Source organism: Nerophis ophidion, unplaced genomic scaffold (assembly GCF_033978795.1).
Source record: "Nerophis ophidion isolate RoL-2023_Sa unplaced genomic scaffold, RoL_Noph_v1.0 HiC_scaffold_318, whole genome shotgun sequence".
Lineage (NCBI taxonomy): Eukaryota > Metazoa > Chordata > Actinopteri > Syngnathiformes > Syngnathidae > Nerophis > Nerophis ophidion.
The window spans coordinates 20063-33834 of NW_026907240.1; the positions used below are offsets into that span (position 1 = coordinate 20063).

Here is a 13772-nt window from a genome sequence, read left to right on the forward strand (position 1 = left end):
GAACAAATTGAGAGTGCAATTTAAATATTCATCCGACTTCATTAGAAATAGCACTAAACAAATACTCAAATATTGAAAGGTGTATCACTTTATTTTAAAATATAATTTAAAAATAGATGAAATAACAAAATGTAAATGTAGTAAATTAGTACATACATCATGTACATATTGTCATTTACAATACTTAAGACAACATAGAAAACAATATACAGAAAAGAAAACAAATACAAAAATAAATGTACTCACTTTGTTATTGTGAAAAAGTCAGGTGTAGTTTTTTGAACTCCTTGTTGAGCAAAGCAGGTACCTTAGTTCAAAAAACACTTGACTTCATCTCAGTAAGAAGGTGAGTAAATGACAACATTTCCATTTTTGAAATATTCCAAGCAAAAACTGAAATACATTTATAAAATTGTAACCGTGCTGTCTGGAACTGGTCTACATACCAAAAAATAATCACACATTGAAAAGCAGGGATTCTTAACATTTTTAACCTTGGGGCACGACCAACTTTTCCACCACAGAGGGGTCTCAGAATGTTCCACTACAGAGGGGTCTGGGGCCAAATGAAATATAAACACTGAATGAGTCCTTCTACACTAAAGTGGATTACAAGCGAGTACCATTGCGGCCCATATGGACGGACCACAGCTAAGAAACAGATATTTATTGGCGGCTTCCAAGGGGTACTCGCAGCCAAACAGTGGGCCCCAGCCCTAGGATTAAGAAACACTGTTGTAAACAATAGAACAGCCTCCTGCCATAACAATAGAACATTTGCTACACAAATGATCATTGAAACATGTTGAAATTGGTTACAAAAGCTACTAATATACCTGATTATGTAAGCAGTAACGTACTGCGTCATTTTTTTTTTATTTGGAAACAACTTTGAACTGTAAAAGGATATTAGCCGCTAGCTTGTTAGTGAGGTTGCATCACTGCCAAATTTGCTTGGCACAGCACAGCTCAATATGCATTATCACAGTATAACCTGGTACTAAAAGCTACATCATAGGGCCATTTTTGACAACATATACTGCGCAAACCTAGACCAAAATATTGAACATCCTACCATAGAATGAACTTGACAGGTACAAGGGCCTACTTCAAACCCTCTCTGGCCTGACTTTTGTTTACCAAAGCTTTCTTGAGCTTGACCTCCTCAATATGGTCCCAATCAGGAAGGGTACTGCATCTCAGGACATACGCTGCAAGGCAAGAACATAATCATCAGCCATTCGTCATTTTGCCACATCAGTTTCTACAGCTATCAATCAATCAATGTTTATTTATATAGCCCCAAATCACAAATGTCTCAAAGGACTGCACAAATCATTACGACTACAACATCCTCGGAAGAACCCACAAAAGGGCAAGGAAAACTCACACCCAGTGGGCAGGGAGAATTCACATCCAGTGGGACGCCAGTGACAATGCTGACTATGAGAAACCTTGGAGAGGACCGAAAGCAATGGATGTGGAGCGGGTCTAACATGATACTGTGAAAGTTCAATCCATAGTGGCTCCAACACAGCCGCGAGAGTTCAGTTCAAGCGGATCCGAGACAGCAGCGAGAGTCCCGTCCACAGGAAACCATCTCAAGCGGATCAGCAGCGTAGAGATGTCCCCAACCGATACACAGGCGAGCGGTCCATCCTGGGTCTCGACTCTGGACAGCCAGTACTTCATCCATGGTCATTGGACCGGACCCCCTGTGGAGGGGGGGACACAGGAGAAAGAAAAGAAGCGGCAGATCAACTGGTCTAAAAAGGAGGTCTATTTAAAGGCTAGAGTATACAGATGAGTTTTAAGGTGAGACTTAAATGCTTCTACTGTATCAAATCTATGCAATGCAATAACAATAATAATGCAAATCAAATGTAATGCTTTTTAATGCCATTTTGTTGCTACTTCCAAAAATGTAATGCCCATGTGCGACTGCATTTAGTTGTTTTTTTTACATCATCAAAAGCTTCCAATGATCTGTATACACACAGTTGCAAGCATTAGACAAGTAAATGAGTTGAAAAGTTGACATGAACTGTTACTATCTAGTGTATTAGAATTGGATTACAAAGCTGTTTCATTGGAGAATGTATTTTTATTGATTTATTTTTGTGGAGTAGCATCTGGTGTTTTGACTGTGTGCGTGGCCGTAGACAATCGCTCATTAAAAGGTTCGACTATCCAAAATATTAAAGGAGAACTGCACTTAAAGCCTCTAAACAAACATCCCATTCTGCATCAGATGATCAATATAATATACCCATTAGCCATTTATTTAGTTGTGTCTGTTTGAAACATGCTGTAAGTATATATAAGTATATATATATTCTCTGAAATGATGACCATTTTTAATCAGGATACAATTTGTTTTCAAATAGTTCAAAGGTTTTATGGAAAAATAAATGAACATCATACTAGGATTGCAAATGATGCATGTGTTTGGAAATGGATGATGGATTTAAACATTTGAGAAAAATACAGAATAATATTGGTAAAAATGCCAATCAAATGCATTTGAAAAAAGCTATAGCAATGAAACATATTGCATTTCTTGTATTTACACCCTCTCTGTTGTTTCAAATGTTTACAGTAAACAGCAAGTATGTATCAAGTGTCCGGCAGCTGAAGGAACTTGTATTCATTTATTGTGGGAATGTCAGAGAATGAAATAGTTGTGGTCTGCTGTGAAAATGGCCTCTTTTGTCCATCCTAGGCTAGCGTAGATCACTTGAGGGAATTGCGTCACAACAGTTGCTAATGTTAGGCAAGTTAGCTCATATGTGTTGAAGTGGAGATGATTGAAATAAACGACTCCGTGTCGGCTCAGCTTCTCCATTATCCTGACATGGAGTCACAGTTAAGGACTACACGCCTACAGTGACCAAAGAATGGAAAAGTTGATGTTTCATTTTGCTTGATTGAAGCAGTGCTTTTGTCGTGTTCCCACCTTACAATACCTCTTGTATGCAGTTCAAAAAAGAAACGACTGTAACCTTCTTAAGTTCATTTTCCTTTACCGTTTGACATATTGACTGTCCGCCATGTCCTACAATCATATTCCCTTTTTTAAATGCCTCATTTAATGCTTTTTTATTGCCTTCATTTACGCAAAACCATTAATACACACAACCACACTTCAAGTTGATGGACATCAGACTATATTGCTCATCATAACGCTAGTTTGGAGTGGATAACAAATTGTAATGATGTAACATTCAGTTATGCTTCCAGTCTGCTGTAATCGAAAAGGGATCAACATTTCTCATATTGAACTTCTATTTCATTATTGTGACCCAATTTTGGCCTGAAAACACCCTCTGTTTGGGAAAACTTACTAAGGATTCCTTCCACTTTTTTCCGCTTAAGGATGCGCTTTGGTGTTCCTGCAGGTTTGTTTCCAGGGCGTCAAAAAGGGACAGCATTTTGACACGTAGAAAAAAGAGGTCCAAATAAAGGCCTACATTTGGGCTCTGCAGCATGTCTCATGGCAGCAAGGCGGAACAATGATATGAATACGCCGCTCTCAGGAAAGAGCTCTTGCTGGCCCGATTGTTGAGGAGGGCCGTCGCTGTATTTGTCTCCAACCAAGTCGCAGAGAGTTTGAAGTACTCTGACTTGGACCGGATCTGAAAGGGAAAAAAGAGCACAAACAATAGCAGAAGGAGAAAATGTGTTCAAAGTTGAAGTCAACAAAACAATGACATCATGAATGCTACTTACCTATTTTCAAGAGGACTTCTTCAATTCCTTCTTTTTCTGCCCACATTTTTTCCATCACATGGCGTCCATGATTTTTCTGCCTGTGGTTGATAACAGATAGTGTCCTCAATAGATGGGTTGCCTGCATCTCTCCTGTCTGGTGCCAGGAAAGCTGCCTTTTTATTCTCAGGTGGATTCAGGTAGCAAGCTATTGTGTACGCCGGGTGAAGGACCATAGGTGTGGACATTTGGTGATGGGCCAGCGGTGTGGGGATGGGAGGGGTGTACAGCCTCCATAGAGTGATCAAACTTGGCTGCTGAGGCCATTGGTTGATGGGCAGGATGCATGGTCTTCGTAGGGAAATGGACCTTTGATGTGGAGACCATATGGCAGGGGTGTCCAAACTTTTTCCACTGAAAAATCAAAGCCATTTTCATATTTTTGATTTGAAAAACCAATACAATATATGTATCAAAAATATACATTTAGGCCTCCACTCAGTTAGGGTTTTGGTCAAAAAAATAGATTAAAAATGTGTCATTATTCAGTATTATTAGTATTGTTTTCATTATTATTCATGTTTTAAATCTCTAGATCAACATTAGGGAAAAAATGGAAAAAACAGAAAATATGCAATATTTCATCCAATAACTTTTTGAGGTGGAATATTTGAGATGATATAATAATTGAAGCCTTCATTTTGGATTTTGATTCATTATTATTTTTGGAGCAATGACACTTCAAAACAAATCACACTAAAATAATTGGGGATCGAAAAGTGTCCTACTCATTAAAGTGTTAAAAAATAAATCATACATTTTTTTACTGTTTACTGTCGATGCATCAGTGTTGTCGGGTCTCCCCCTAATTATCATTCAGAATAACCAGGAATTGAGATATTGCACAGGAAGCCCATGCATACTGTGCCCTCTGGGCAACAGTAGCAATGGAATGCCCAGTCACCTGGGAGTCTGGCCGCATAGTCCTTATACCTGCTCAACCAACCTTTTTAAGTTACGGTTGGGTAGTTAACATGGGCGCCGATTGCATCGAACCTTGATAGCAGTTCAGCAAACCATTTTAAGTTACAGTTTTAACAAGTACCAAACGTTGAAACCGTGAGTCAGGATGGTGTGTGGAAAAGCTAAATGCCCGTGTCAGTCTCCCTGATAATAAAATTGTGAAAGCAAACTTTATGACGAATGCTCTATTAAAATGTGACATTTGATATTGGTTTTACCATCGACTGGTGATTTTGATATGCTGCCTAGACAGTTAAGTAGACCGTCAATGTTCCATTGATAGCAAAACCCTTGGACTCTGAAAGTTGTAACATGTTAAAAACTGTGAAAAGAGTAGTTGCTGCAAAGAAGGCTTTGTAGAAGCAAGAATTTTGGAAAATCCTGGACTTTCCAAAATGGTGTAATAGGTTAAAAAATGTGGAAACATTGTATTGTTGTACCGTTATTTGTAGTTATTTTCCTTTTTTATTAAACATTTAAAAGTAAATGAGGCAATTCCTGATGGAATTGTGTACGAATGCTCCAATGCTGGGAGACTGACACAGGCATTTTGCTTTTACACACACCATTCTGACCCACGGTTTCAACATTTGGTACTTCTTAAAACCGCAACTTAAAAGGGTTGGCTAAACAGCTACTAAGGTACGAGGCAATTGGCGCCCATGTTAACTACCCAACCGTAACTTAAAAAGGTTGGTTGAACGGCTATAAGGACTACGCAGCCAGTCTGCGGCCGGGCAGACCCTCGCTGCTGTTGCCCGGGCGGCACAGCATGCATGGGGCTGCCCGGCGGCCGGGCAGACCCTCGCTGCTGTTGCCCGGGCTCCTTGTGTTTTCTTTCTACTTACTAAATATATCATTTTTGTTCCAAACAGCATCACTGATGTCAACGGCAACATTTGATGATCATTTGAAAAATTAAAAATCCTGCGGTATAGGCATCTTTGGCAGGAGGTGTCTTCTGCCAAGGCATTTACTCTCCTGAAGGAATAAATAAAGTAGTATCTAATCTAAATTTATTGATGTCTTGGACAATTTTTCAATCGGTGGAGAATTATTGAAGTAATAACATGTTGAAATGACAAATTGTAATACGGAATTTCGGGGAAAACAGAGAATTTTTCCACTTCTTATGCAGAAGAAAGCTTCGACGGTGGAACAGTTAAAACGCGTTGAAAAATGTGGAAGGAGTAGTCGCCAGAAAAAGCTATAGCACAAGTATTGTGCGGCTGAATCAAGTTCGTTTTTGGGAATTTTTGCGTAAGGCCCCCCCCCCCCCCCCCCCCCCCCTTACGACATTTTCGAGAAAAAAAGTTTTCCATAAATATGCATTTTCTGCCCTTTTTGGATTTTGTCGGCACTTCTGAAGAGGTTTTGAGACATTTCCTACAACTATAGCACAAGTATTGTGCGGCTGAAGAAAGTTCGAAGGTGGAATGGTTTGAATAGGTTAAAACTTCGAAATGTTGTATTGTTGTATCTTTATTTGTCATTATTTATTTTTTTTATTTTTTATTAAACATTAAAAACTAGATGAGGCAATTCCTGAAGGAATTGCGTGTGATTGCTCCAATGCTGATGATGAACTGAAATCCTGAAATTATTTTAGCATTGTTGAAATCAAGCACACAATTCCTGAAGAGTCTGAAAATTTTGAAGTTGGAATCAGATGGAATAAGTGGAACTTTGAAGGATGTCCCATTGATTTCAATAGGAATTTCCCCAAAACTTAGTCCATGAGTACTGTGCCTATTAGCAACATTAGCAATGACCTGCTAGTCCTTATAGTTGTTCAACCAACCCTTTTAAGTTACGGTTTGGTAGTTAACATGGACTACGATTGAAACCGTGATTCAGGATGGTGTGTGGAAAAGTTAAATTCCTGTGTCAAATGTCCAGACCACAAACAACAAGATGAAATAAATGTCTGTTGAAAAGTAATACTGAATTTGTCATTTGACTGGGGGTTCTGTTTGATTGATTTGTCAAAAAGTCTTTGACAGTAAAGAAGACTGCCTATGTCCAGTGTAGATTAAAGTCTTGACATTACCTGACCTGTGTGATTGTTAGTGATGGGTTGATGAGGCGTTGCACAGCCTTTTGACACATTTATAAACTGTATTGATCCTGTGTCACTAAATACTGACATCTGCTGGACATTAAAATTCCCTACAGGAAATCTATGGACCAACTCAACTGACACTGATTTTATGACCTAGTATATACAATAATATAAACCAAGTCATTGAATTTCATTTAGGATTATTTCATAACAAAACTGTAGTAGTTAACATAAAAACTATAGTAGTTAATAACATAAAATTGTTGTAGTTAACATAAAAACGATAGTAATTAACATAAGAAACGATAGTAGTTAACATAAAACTATAGTAAACATAAAAACTATAGGAGTTAACTTCAAAAGTCTAGTAGTTAATAACAAAACTATAGTAGTTAACATAAAACTATTATTTCACACAAAACTATAGTAGTTAACAAAAACTATCATAGTTAGCATAACTAATAGTTAATAACAAAACTATAGTAATTAATAACATACTGTCAAGCTATAGTAGTTAATAACATAAAATGTACAATAGTTAACATAAAACTATAGTAGTTAAAAACAAAACTATACAATAGTAGTTGATATAAAACGATAGTAGTTAACATAAAAACGATAGTAGTTAACATAAAAAATGTAATAGTTAACATAAAAACTATAGGAGTTAACTTAAAAAGTCTAGTAGTTAATAACAAAACTATAGTAGTTAACATAAAAACTATAGTAGTTAATAACATAAAATTGTTGTAGTTAACATAGAAACGATAGTAATTGACATAAAAACGATAGTAGTTAACATAAAACTATAGTAAACATAAAAACTATAGGAGTTAACTTCAAATGTCTAGTAGTTAATAACAAAACTATAGTAGTTAACATAAAACTATATTATTTCACACAAAACTATAGTAGTTAACAAAAACTATCATAGTTAGCAAAACTAATAGTTAATAACAAAACTATAGTAAATAATAACATACTGTCAAGCTATAGTAGTTAATAACATAAAATGTATAATAGTTAACATAAAACTATAGTAGTTAAAAACAAAACTATACAATAGTAGTTGATATAAAAACGATAGTAGTTAACAAAAACGATAGTAGTTAAAATAAAAAAAATGTAATAGTTAACATAAAAACTATAGGAGTTAACTTAAAAAGTCTAGTAGTTAATAACAAAACTATAGTAGCTAACATAAAAACTATAGTAGTTAATATAAAATGTAAAATAGTTAACATAAAATTATAGTAGTTAAAAACAAAACTATGCAATAGTAGTTGAGATAAAAACGATAGTAGTTAACATAAAAACGATAGTAGTTAACATAAAAACGATAGTAGTTAACATAAAAAATGTAATAGTTAACATAAAAACTATAGGAGTTAACTTAAAAAGTCTAGTAGTTAATAACAAACCTATAGTACTTAACATAAAAACTATAGTAGTTAATAACATAAAATTGTTGTAGTTAACATAAAAACGATAGTAATTAACACAAAAAACGATAGTAGTTAACATAAAACTATAGTAAACATAAAAACTTGTAGGAGTTAACTCAAAAAATATTTTAGTTAATAACAAAACTGTAGTAGTTAACATAAAACTATATTATTTCACATAAAACTATAGTAGTTAACAAAAACTATAGTAGTTAACATAAAAACAATAGTAGTTGAAAACAAAATTTTAGTAGTTAAAACTATAGCAGTTAACATAAAAACTATAACAATTAATACAACTAGAGTAGTTAATAACAAAACTGTAGTAGTTAACATAAAACTACAGTAGTTATTAACATAAAAACTATAGTAGTAAACATAAATCTATAGTAGTTAACATAAAAACTATAGTAGTTAATAACAAAAACTATAGTAGTTAATCACATAAAACCTATAGTAGTTAACATAAAACTACAGTAGTTATTAACATAAAAACTATAGTAGTAAACATAAATCTATAGTAGTTAACATAAAAACTATAGTAGTTAATAACAAAAAACTATAGTAGTTAACATAAAAGCTATTGCAATTAATAACATAAAGCTATAGTAGTTAATAACCAGAGGTGGGTAGAGGAGCCAGAAATTGTACTCAAGTAAGAGTACTGTTACTTTACAGATGTATTACTCAAGTAAAAGTAAGGAGTAGTCACCCAAATATTTACTTGAGTAAAAGTAAAAAGTATGTTGTGAAAAAACTACTCAAGTACTGAGTAACTGATGAGTAACCTGTTCCTTTAATGATGACGGCAACAAGTAATGCACAAAAACCTAAAAATAGCAATAAGCAAATTCAGAGCCAGGAATATCTCTTAAGCAACTAAAACAATGATATATATTAAATAATAGTACATTAAAATAAGGCACAATAAATTAACATTGATTGAGACTTTTATTATTAGATAGCACAGTACAGTACATATTTTGTACAATTGAGCACTAAATGGTAACACCCCAATAAGTTTTTCAAGGTGTTTAAGTCGGGTCATGTGACCGCCTGGCTCTGTTTGATTGGTCCAAGGTCACCAGTGACTGCATGTGATTGGTGAAACGCTGGCATGTGTAGATTCTACTTGGAAAAACCAAAACAAACATTAACAGATCCATTCCAAAAAAGTAGCGAGTAGCGAGCTGAATGTAGATAAATGGATTGGAGTAAAAGTAGCCTTTCTTCTCTATAAATATACTCAAGTAAAAGTAAAAGTATGTTGGTAGAAGTACAATGGATCCCAAAAGTTACTCAAGTAGATGTAACGGAGTAAATGTAGCGCGTTACTACCCACCTCTGATTATATTAGACTACAATTATTTAACATCAGATATTCCACTCAGAAATATTTATGGAGGAATATTTTGTGTGTTTTCCCTTGAACAAAAAGTTGTTTTAATGACAAAAAATACAATCGAATGAAAATCTATAATTAACTAACTATAATTACATCTGAAGTTGATTTAGATGTGTGTATTTTATATATATATAAAATAGAATGGACTTTGTCATTTTATTTGCATATAAAGAGATGAAGGACTCCAACATAAGGTACAGTAGTGAGAACAAATATGGGCAGAAGAGGTAATAAAGGAAGAACTAACAATTGAAATAAACAGACTACTATCCAATCAAAATAATGAGCAATCCTGTACAATATACAACATTTTATAGGAATACAAAATACTGTACAATACACAGAACAAGACAAGAGTACCCAAGTAATAAATAACAATCATTGTCGGACATATTGCACTGGAAAGGTAGTATTGTAGGATATTGGATAGGGCTGATTTATTATTATTATTATTATAAGTTAGAGTTCAACATGGTGACAGCTCTGGGAAATAAGCTGTTTCTTCTGCCTCTGATGCACCTGCCCCATGGTAGCAGGTGGAAGCCATACATCCATATATATATACATACATATGTATATATGGATGCATATATGTATATACTGTATATGTATATGTATGTATATATATACACATGTATATATACACACATATATATATATATATATATATATATATATATATATATATGTATATATATATATATATATATATATATATATATATATATATATACATATACATACATACATACACACACATATATATATATATATATATATATATATATATATATATATATATATATACATATACATACATACATACACACACATATATATATATATATATATATATATATATATATATATATATATATATATACATATACATACATACATACACACACATATATATATATATATATATATATATATATATATATATATATATATATATATACATATACATACATACATACACACACATATATATATATATATATATATATATATATATATATATATATATACATATACATACATACATACACACACATATATATATATATATATATATATATATATATATATATATATATGAAGATGATTTGTAGCTGGTTCACTAAAATGATTTGGGATTCAAATGAAATATTCCATTTTGAATATATTGGAGGAACATTTTGCATATTTTCGTATGTTTCCTGTAAAATGAATTACTAATTAAATATTCCCCTCAAGGTGATATATATATTGCATATTTCTTCCATGAACAAAACATAAAAGGCATAAAGCAAAAATATTAAAACCTTATATTGACGGAGCCAACGTTAGATAAGAATTTAAGCATTAAAAAAACACTTTAATGACTGAGACACCTTTGGGTCCTCGGGGCAAAACTTGAGGGAAGCCTTGAAGCTTACAAAAAAAAATAATAATAATAAATAAAAAACATTGGTTTTGAAAATGAAAAAGTTTGAGATGCTTTGATTTCTAAAAAGGTTTAGAGAGCCCTAGTTTAAGTTCCTGTTTCTATGAGCCAACATTTGACTTCCTGGCATAAACAACACATGACTACTGCTGTTATTAGCATCATTATTAATATTATTATCATGATCTATTTCATTCTTTTCTCCCTTCCTTGCACACAAACTGTAGCATCATGTGTGCACACTTCCTGCTCGCACTCTAAATGTTGTTTTACACTTAAGCAGACACCCGCCGGATCATTAGTCTGATTAGCAACAAATAAACTCACAGCCACAACAACCAATTGACTTGTGCTGCACACACACACACACACACACACACACACACACACACACACACACACACACACACACACACACACACACACACACACACACACACACACACACACACACACACACAGGAGGTGTGGCGAAATTATTATTATTTAAAAAAATAATTATATAATGGAACCATTGAAATAAGCTTAAATTATATTAAATTAATCAAATAGTTAAATCAATCATAAATAATTATTTGAATCATTAAATCATTTGATTCACTAAATTAAATATTAGATCATTGAATCAATACTTAAATGAATCAATAAATAATCAAAGTATTCATTAAACAAGTATTTGAATCATAAATTAAATATTAATACTTAAATAATTAAATATTGATACTTAAATAATTAATATTAATAATATTTAATACTTACTTAAATCATTAAAATAAGTGATTAAATTGTGAAATTAAATTAAATACATAACGCATTAAAATAATCATTATTTGATCATTAAATTAAATGTAAAAATGTAATGTAATCATTACTTGAATCATTAAATGATTAATTATCCAAATCATAATAAATAAATGAAATCGTGAAATATGCTTCAATTTTTAATTTAATCAAAGAGTTAAAGCATGTTTGAATCATTAAATAATTTGACTCATTAAATTAAATATGACATCATTGAATCAATACTTAATTTGATCAATAAATAATTAAATTAAACAATTTGAATCATTAAATTAAATATTACACCATTAAATCATTAAATAATTAATTAAATTGTGAAAATACATATCACATTAAATTAATCATTATTTGTATCATTAAATATTAAAACCATAATTTAATCATTACTTCAACCATTAAATAATTAAATCAATAATTTCTTAAATCATTACATAAATAAATCATTAAATTGTAATTCATAATTAAATAAATTAATGTTTCCTATGATACAATTTATTTAATAACAATAATTAATGACACATTTAACTAATTATTTAAATGTGTTCAGATTTATTCAACATTTAGATTATTTTGTCTCTTCTTTTGCAGTTTTTCAGCCATGAATATTATTCCTTTAAGACTAGTTGTCCTTCTTCTTGTCTCCGAGACATCTTTCATTGCATGTCACTCATTTAAACGGGTGTACTGTCGCTTTAAGACAAGTCACCTCTTTCACAGTTTGCACTCACCTCAGGTATGACGTCACTTCTAGTCCTTCTTCTTGTTGGAAGTGCTGCCTCAAACATGTCCTCATCTTCTTCTTGTTGGAAGTGCTGCCTCAAACATGTCCTCATCTTCTTCTTGTTGGAAGTGCTGCCTCAAACATGTCCTCATCTTCTTCTTCTTGTTGGAAGTGCTGCCTCAAACATGTCCTCATCTTCTTCTTGTTGGAAGTGCTGCCTCAAACATGTCCTCATCTTCTTCTTGTTGGAAGTGCTGCCTCAAACATGTCCTCATCTTCTTCTTGTTGGAAGTGCTGCCTCAAACATGTCCTCATCTTCTTCTTCTTGTTGGAAGTGCTGCCTCAAACATGTCCTCATCTTCTTCTTCTTGTTGGAAGTGCTGCCTCAAACATGTCCTCATCTTCTTCTTCTTGTTGGAAGTGCTGCCTCAAACATGTCCTCATCTTCTTCTTGTTGGAAGTGCTGCCTTAAAAAAAGTCCTCATCTTCTTCTTGTTGGAAGTGCTGCCTCAAACATGTCCTCATCTTCTTCTTGTTGGAAGTGCTGCCTTAAAAAAAGTCCTCATCTTCTTCTTGTTGGAAGTGCTGCCTCAAACATGTCCTCATCTTCTTCTTGTTGGAAGTGCTGCCTTAAACATGTCCTCACCTTCTTCTTGTTGGAAGTGCTGCCTCAAACATGTCCTCATCTTCTTCTTGTTGGAAGTGCTGCCTCAAACATGTCCTCATCTTCTTCTTGTTGGAAGTGCTGCCTCAAACATGTCCTCATCTTCTTCTTGTTGGAAGTGCTGCCTCAAACATGTCCTCATCTTCTTCTTGTTGGAAGTGCTGCCTTAAAAAAAGTCCTCATCTTCTTCTTGTTGGAAGTGCTGCCTCAAACATGTCCTCATCTTCTTCTTGTTGGAAGTGCTGCCTCAAACATGTCCTCATCTTCTTCTTGTTGGAAGTGCTGCCTCAAACATGTCCTCATCTTCTTCTTGTTGGAAGTGCTGCCTCAAACATGTCCTCATCTTCTTCTTGTTGAAAGTGCTGCCTTAAACATGTCCTCATCTTCTTCTTGTTGGAAGTGCTGCCTCAAACATGTCCTCATCTTCTTCTTCTTGTTGGAAGTGCTGCCTCAAACATGTCCTCATCTTCTTCTTCTTGTTGGAAGTGCTGCCTCAAACATGTCCTCATCTTCT

The 13772-nt window shown here is 33.4% G+C and overlaps 1 long non-coding RNA gene across 1 annotated transcript; it reads right to left on the reverse strand.

Annotated features, from left to right (window-relative positions):
- Nucleotides 1-2806: 2806 nt before the first annotated feature.
- LOC133547981 (uncharacterized) lies at nucleotides 2807-12935 on the reverse strand. The gene is made up of 3 exons (XR_009805697.1): nucleotides 12602-12935; nucleotides 3730-4122; nucleotides 2807-3635 (listed from the first exon to the last, which is right to left on the reverse strand). It is a non-coding gene; the product is annotated as an uncharacterized LOC133547981 (long non-coding RNA).
- Between the last annotated feature and the right edge of the window lie 837 nt (nucleotides 12936-13772).